Below are 7,923 nucleotides of genomic sequence, written 5' to 3'. Positions count from 1 at the left end.
CGTCCTGTGGTGTTGACCGCAAGGAGCAGCAACTCCAGGAGCGCGTGGGGCAAAGCTGTGGAGGAGGCTCCCCAGGGTTCACGCACTTCCTGGGGACCCTGTGTCCTTGTCTCTGAGCGCCTCCACGGACAAGCTATCGTTCCCGCCTCCCCTTCCTGGGGCTTGAAGACAGGAGCAGCCCCTGGCCCCGGGGCAGGGGTCCCCGCCAGCCTCGCCAGCCCCGCCCCCCGGGCCCCCCTGCCTGCAGCCCCCTGAGGACGAAGAGCCCAGGCTGCTCTGAACCGTGGGCATCAGGGGCAAGGCCAGCACGGGCTGAAGGGCTCCACGCTTCAAGGCCCACTAGTGCCGGCCACTGCGCGCAGGAGGGTGGGGGCCCCACGGCGTGACCCTTGACCCCGACAGGCTGGGGGTCTGCGGCGGTGGCTGGAGGGGGTCTTGCTTGCTGGAAAGTGGTGGGGTGGGGGCCTCAACCCCTGCCCACCCAAAAGGAGGGGCTCCTTCACAAGTGCTCACGGCTGGCGCCCTTGCTGCTGGGTCCCCAGGCCTGTGAGCCATCCCGGCAGAGGGAGCCTGGGGCTCTCGGCAGTAAGGGGGCTCTGCTCTGTGACCCGGGGATGCCCAGCTCCTGAGGTTCCCTGCTCCTGAGACAGGTGGGGGGCCCTCCCTCCCCATCTAGGGCTCAGCCCTTGGGTGGCACACGGGGGATGAGAGCAGGGCTCCCCCACCCTCCTCGGAGCAGGGTGCTGATGCCAAGCTGCTGGAGGAGAGCATGGTGCCGGGGAGCTCCTTCCTTCACGGTCCTCCCAGGAACCGTAGACCTCGGAGGCCAAAGCTGGGGAGCCCAGCTGCTGTACGGTGACCTCTCTGCAGGCAGGGACCCGAGGCCCAGCTGGGGTGGCGGGGCGCCACGGCGTGGAGGTGTGGCGGGGTCTCCGGCCACGGGGACACGAGGACCAGAACCAGGGGCGTCTCATAGCAGCAAGGTGCCCAGTGAGGGCAGGATGGGAGGCAGCCCCGACCTGCCCCGCCGTCAGAGCAGGGGGACTGTGAGGGGGACCTCGGGACCCAGGAGAGCTCGCAGGCGGAGAACACACCCCACTTATGTGCCAACTCCGTGCTCAGAGCTGCTGCCACAACCGCACATTTATAGTCAACACGGGCTTCGAGAGCCAGGCAGGCCCTGCGGAGACCCGGCTGGGCAGGCGAGCAGAGCTGGGTGCTGCTTCATAATCACCATCAAATGGGGGGCGGAGGGGACCGCTCGGGAGGACAACACAGACGGGGGCGGCGTGCTCCGTGCGTGTGGGTGGGGCCTGCGTGTCCGCTGTGTGCTGTGTGGTGTGTCCGTGAGCGAGAATGTGCTGCATGTGCGGCGCGTGTTTGCGTGCCGTCCACAGCGGGTGCCTGGGGCGTCTCGCCCTGACGGGGCTGAGGCTGGGACAGCTGGCCACGGGGCGGCCGGCCTCCACAGCTGCGGCTTGTCTCAGGGCACAGCGGCCCGGGAAGCCGACTCCCTGAGAAAGAATTCCCGCTCCCTCTCCCCCTCCTCACGTCCTGCGGTCGGGCCTGGAGCTGGGCACAGGCTCACTGGAGCCCAGGGCCCAGCCTCGTGAGGGGCACCGTGTGCACGGGGCCAGCAGAGAGCAGCGTCGAGGGGCCCAGCCTCCCGGGGAGTGACAGACTGGCTGCGGCCAGATGCGCGGAGCTGGGCTCAGACACAGGCCGGGCGAGGGAGGCAGAGGGAGGCAGACGGGCAGCCCGTCCAACCCCGAACCCCGACTCCCCGGACGGCACAGCGTGTCCGCGGGCACGAAGGGACGCGCTAAGGACAGACCCTGGACCCCCGCAGAGACCAGCCCGGGAGGGAGGAGGGAGACAGACCAGGTCTGGGGAGCAGAAGGCACAGACCTGGCTCCGGGTTCGTCCTCCTGCAGGGAAGAGGGGCTTCGTGGGTGCTCCCCGGTGCAGACACGGGTCTCTAACCTCATCTGAGGGCCGCTCTTTGCTTTTCCTCTAGATGCGCCATGAAGGCCTTCGTCCAGGGTGGAAATGCCACCACGCGCTAGAGAGGCCTCGCCAGGCGTCCGCAGCGGGCTCAGTGTGGGTGTACAGCAGGACCGATCGCCGCGCCCAGGCCCAAGGGCCAGAGCCTCCCACGGAGGGGGACGTCCTGAGCCCCCCGCCCCCAGCGGGGCCCACCTCCCGTCTCTCTCTCCCTCTCCCTCTGCCTCTCCTTCCTTCCTTCCTGTACCCCCTGCCCCCTCCCTCCGTCTCCCCCTCCCCCCCTCCCCCATCTCCTCCCTCTCCTGCTCTTTCTCCCTCTCAGTACTGGGATAATAACCACCCCAACCACAGCAACGGCTGCGACATGCTTCATGTCCCTCCAGGACAAGCCTGACCCATGGGGAACCCAGGGCCACGGGGGCGGGTGTCCAGGCCCAGGAAGGGTGGTGACATCCCTTTGGGGGTGGCGGGTGAAGTGTCAGGAGAGCTTACCCCCATCCTGCTGACCTCCTGGACTTCTCTGTCCAGGGTGGATGCAGGGCTCGGCTTCCCTCCTCGTCAAGAAGTGTCTCTTCCCCGCCGCGCATGGACCCACCGCAGACGCATGCCCCACGGGAGCCCCCGGGACCTCTGAGTTAGACTATCTGCACTGGAAACCCAACCTCCCCTTACGCGCAGCCGCGTGCTCTTGCGAAGGTCACCTTTACAAGCCACAGTTCAATCTAGCTGAAAGTAAGACTATTTTTCAGGATGTTTTTCCTCCAGTACCACTGGGTCAAAGTCTCTTCGATAATGTGATTTACATCTATTAGCTCTTCCCCTTACGTTCATGAACATACGCTTGCAAAATAACTTGCAGGCGACAGTGGGGATGGTTAAGAATCTCCGGGGGTGGGCGTGTTCTGTCTCAGGACCCCCAGGGGTCTGTTCCTCCATAGGAAGTTCACCTGCTGCCTGCCCCGGGCTGTGTGCTCGCCGTGGGGCACCTTGCTGGGTGCCAGGGGGGTGAGGAGAGCAGACGTGCCGGGGGTCCAGGGAGTCTGAAAGCACAGGTGACCCCTGGGCCCGGGGCCTCGGGGGAGGGAGCCCACGTCTGCAGGGCTTCGGTGGTGAACGGTGGACTGACCTCTGTTTCTGTGAAGCTGAGACAACAGATCCGGGTCAGCAGTGGGGGCAGGGAGTCGGGGACCGGCCAGTGGAACAAGACATGGCCTGGCACGTGGTGAGAAGCTCAGCAGAGGCCCCTGCCTATGAGCTGATGCTTTATGGGGCCCAGGGCAGTGATTCTTAATCCACTTCCCCGGGAACATCCCCTGGGCATCCTAACAAAATCCCAAGTCCAATCTGCAGCTAAGAACAGTGAAACCAATGTTTCTGGGAGTAACATCCACGTGTCAGTATTTTTTAGGATTCCTGAGGTGAGCTCATGCTGGAACTAATGATGGGGAGGTGCAGGGGGAGGAGGTGTGGGTGAGAGTGGGGAGGTGTAGGAGGAGGAGGTGTGGGTCCAGGTGGGGAGGTGCAGGGGAGGAGGTGTGGGTCCAGGTGGGGGCCGAGCAGAGGGAGGAGGTGTAGGTCGGGGCGTGGGAGGTGCAGGGGAGGTGAGTGGAGGTGGAGCTGGGTGGAGCACACAGGGTGGTGAGCTGGTCCCGCCCACCCCTGCCCTACCCACTCATGCCCTGGTCGGGAGCCACTCCCAGACCCCGTCCCTGCAGCACAGGACTGTCCCGCTCACGTGCATGTCTCAGGCTGTGCACCTGTCACTCTCTCCTCCTCGGCTGAGGAGACCCCGTGGGACGACCGCAGATCTGAGGCGGCAGCCTCCCAGGCACCGTCACCCCTGGTGGCCCGTCTCACCTCTAGCCATGAAGACGGGCAGGGTGGCATCATGCGCCCTGCAGTCCGAGCCCTGTGTCCCTTCTCTCCTGCCTGCGTGTCCTGGGCCCGGCCTGGGCACCAGGCGCTGTCCTAGCCCAGGTCGCACCCGTGCCAGGCCACCCCGCACGACTTCCGTCGTCCGCCCCAGTGTGTCCTACTTCAAGGACACGTGCTGCCCCGGCTCATGCGTGGCCTCCAGGTGGGCTGCTCTGTCTCACCCTTCGCCCACCCTGACGCCGGGGTGATCCCTCCATGTGTCCCTCATCGACCGTCCAGGGCCCTCGGGGTCAGGTCATCTGCCTCCTGCGGGACCAATGATGCCTTGTTGGCGGGAAGCTCGCTGGTCTCCCCAGCGTGACCCCTCGGCCTGCAGCTCTCACCCATCCACGCTCCGTGGGAGTCACAGCCACTCGTCCCTGGTAGGTCCCGTCCCTCGGCTCTGGGCCCTGCATGCCCCTCCCCGCCGCCTGCTACAAGTGCCCCCCAGACCCTGCACATCGGGGAGGAAGCACCAGATGTGACCAGATGTGCCCCCACCCCATAGTCTACGCTCCCTGTGAAACAGGAGGAGGTGTCAACTGGGTTAAGGCAGCGTACATTGCTCGATTTCAATACATGGAGGTTGTGTTTTTAAACAGTGACACTGTTCCCTTGATGATATGACGTCTCTATGCCCCTCCTTCTGCGTCTTGAACCCAAGACAGTGACCACCCGTCGCTGAGCGGTTGCGAGATGTAAATCACGTTTGTGAAGCCCCCGGGCCGGTGCCTGCCGGCTGGTCACGTGCTCACGGCTCACGGAGCTGGTTACCTGCCTCCCTGCCCGCAGGACCCCAGCGTCGTCCCCCGTCTGGGTGGCCTCTGTGCAGTGGACCGAGTCCACGGTGAACAGTCCCAGGCCTGAGCTCTCGCCGCACCGTCGGCCTCAGCCAAGGGCATCGTCTCTATGCCCGAGACCCTCCCTGTCCCTCCTTCTCGCAGAGGCAAGGTACGGAGAGGAGGGGCTTGGGCCGCGGGACATTGAAAACCGCTCGGCGAATGTCCGCAGCCGTCACCTGAAGATTGCAGCCTCTTGGTTGCCCTTGAGAGCTGTGCTTTACGTCAGCGGCATCTCTGTCCTTCTTCTAGATCGTTGGTAAAAAGTGGCAAGTGCAGCCTGGCCTTCCTGCCGACGCACATGGCACTTGGGCTGCTGCTGCCGTGCCTGCCGGGAGCACCTCGTGGGCTTCGAGCACTGTGGCCGGTCGTAATTCGTGACCGCGTATTTATTTGAAATACAATTACGCTCAGCTTCAGGGACGTTCTGGGAGGTTGTTATATAACTGACACTTTCTTAGAGCCTGAATATGTTTTATCTGTTGCTGTTTATCCCATTGCTTAATGCCGTTTGGGGAACGCGTCCCTTGTCAGCCTTGCAGAGTGGCAAGGTGCTACGCTGAAATGAGTTTTGCAGATAACTAAAGTTTACCAGTTTGAGAGGAGAAACTTAAATGCACACATACGCATGCCCCATTTTGAATTCTGAACGGAAATCTCTCAAAAACGGAGAAGACCCTTCCTTGTCTACAGACTATGAGAGATATGATCCAACCATTCCTTGATGGTCATAAATATCAATGACTCCATCCTATAAAAACAGGGGTCCTTTTAAGAGCTATGGGACTGGGGTGGGCTATTTTTCCCCTTACCCTCAATGGCCTAGACAAGCTCATGCTCTCCAAGTCAGCATTAGGATCTTTGTTCTCTCATGACCAGCGGTTGGCCGTTTTGGGTGGTCAGTTTATGGGTGATTTGTTTTCTTGTTAAATACCCGCATAGCGCGTACGCATAATTCTTTACTGGGAAAATATTTATGTCAAACCACGTATGTGTCAATAAAGGTAGAGGGAGCAGCCCCGGGGGAATTGCCAGCCGCGGAGGGGGGGCCCACGGAGCAGGAGAGGCTTCAGGGAAGTCTCATCAGAGGATGACAGAGATGTTGAGACGCCACATCCGGGGGCGAATTCCTTCAAGAGAGGGTGAGGTCACTAAGGCCCGGGGTCACGTGCGCCATGGGTTTCGGAGCCAGGAAGATAAATCTCCCGTCCTGGCTCTGCAACTTAGCCTGTTTGACCTTGGGTCAGAGTCACCTTGTAAAGTGCAGCCGGTGCCGCCGGGCTCCCCTGCACCCGACGGGCGAGAGGAGCCCCCAAACGCTCCTCGAGGCACCTCGACACGTCTTAGCCGTGAGCTCCAACAACCGTCTAAAGGAACACGACGGGCGCACGCGGCGTGGGGACGAGGAAGCTTCTCTAGCTTTTCTTCTTTGGCTCTTGAGATTTCAAAATCTCACCATTTTTCCTGCATTCTGGCTTTTGGTAAATTGCTTGCGGCTATCTCAATAATTGGATACTTGATCATTCGAAGGATAATTTCGTTGCTTTAAAAACGTCGCTCGTCGCCGAGAGAAACTTCATCCGCAGTCTGCTTCTCGCCTTTCCCGCCCTGATCCACCTTCTTCCCTTTAGACCCTGCCCGCCTCCCCGTCCGAGCTCGCTGGGCAGGCCTGGTGCCTCTGATTTTGCTCGGAAGGTGTCTGACACCTCCTGCGCAGACGCGGGGACACCTCCTGGAGCCTTGTTCCTATTCCTGATGGATCAGCTCCTGATTTGTATTTATTTGGAATTTTTTTTTTTCTTTTTTAGTTTTGTCTTTTTTTTCGCTCCTGATTTTTAAAACTCAAACCTAATTGACGTGCTTTTCTGCTGCTGTTTGTAGAGGAAGAGTTCATATTTCTGTTCCCCGAACTTGACACAACCCTTCGGCAGAAAACATTCAGGGGGAAACAGCTCCGGTGACGTTCAAAACACATTCAGCAGAATTTTCAGGCGCGTACACAGATGCTCGCGCTGCGCGTGGTGTGTCCGCAGCGGGACGTGTGCCTCCCGAGAGCCGTCGGTGCCGCGAGCCGGTCCCCTGCTCCTGGGCGGCCGCGCCGTCAGCTGGGAAGCCGGACCACGCTCTGAGCATGTTACTTACAGAATAAAGGTTTTATTGTGCTTCAGTTAGTTTTAGGACATCAACCCAGGGGTTTTTGATCAATAAGTAGTGTATATATATATATTTTTTTTCAATTTAAAATAATCAGAAAGGAACTTCCGGTTAGTGTTTTCCCACAAGCCGTGATTCTCAGACAATAGTCACCGATGCTCGGTGGGCAACGTCCATCCCTGCCCCTGGACCTGCTGGGCCAAGCTGGGTCCCGCTGCTCCGTGGCTCGGGGAAGGAAGGCTGTGTGTGATGCGTCCTTTGCATCCACGGCGGGTCACGGCACTGGGAGCAGCTTCTGCCTCACGTCTACACTGTGGGTCCCCCTTGCATCGCCAAGCCGTGTCTCAGAGCGCTGGTCGAGTTTTCTTCCAAACGAGGCGCTGCTTTCCTCCGCTACTGCTGTCCAGCACCTCTTTGCGCACTTCGGGTGGCTCCGCACGGCAGTTTATCACTCCTCACGGTTGGGTCACCTGCGAGGACTTGAGCTGGACGGAAGCACCGTGGCCTCACTCACGGGCCTGCCATTGGTCCTGTGTGTGCCCGTGGGCCTCGGTCCTCCTGCGTCCGCACTGAGCCCCAGTGCCCGTGGTGCATGGCCACGCCTGCCACAGCCTGTTGGTGCCATTGGGGAGCGCGTGCAGCCAGATGGAAGTGCGGCCCACGTCTGCACACGAGCCTTCCGAATCCCACGCTGTGTCCTCTAGAGCTGCGTGCGTGCGAGTGGGACGCCTGCCAGGACCGCGAGCGGGAACTGAGCGCACCCCTGGCACCCAGGGCCCCAGGGTGGCCTCGACTTTGAAACCACCTCTGAAGTCACGGGAACCACATGGGGCCCTGCGCCGGGGTCTCTACCGTCACACCAGCCCACGGACCGCTGGGAAACAGGGAGGCTGCATTGCAACCCCGGGCAGTTCGCCTCGTTTTGTTTGTTTGTTCACTGGCCTTCTGTTAGATTTGCTATTCGATCGATACCACATATCACTAAAGATAAAATAATAATGTCTTTTATTTT

Source organism: Canis lupus, chromosome 17, assembly GCF_011100685.1.
Source record: "Canis lupus familiaris isolate Mischka breed German Shepherd chromosome 17, alternate assembly UU_Cfam_GSD_1.0, whole genome shotgun sequence".
NCBI lineage: Eukaryota > Metazoa > Chordata > Mammalia > Carnivora > Canidae > Canis > Canis lupus.
The sequence above is the reverse complement of the archived record's forward strand: the minus strand, read 5'-3'. Positions refer to the sequence as shown.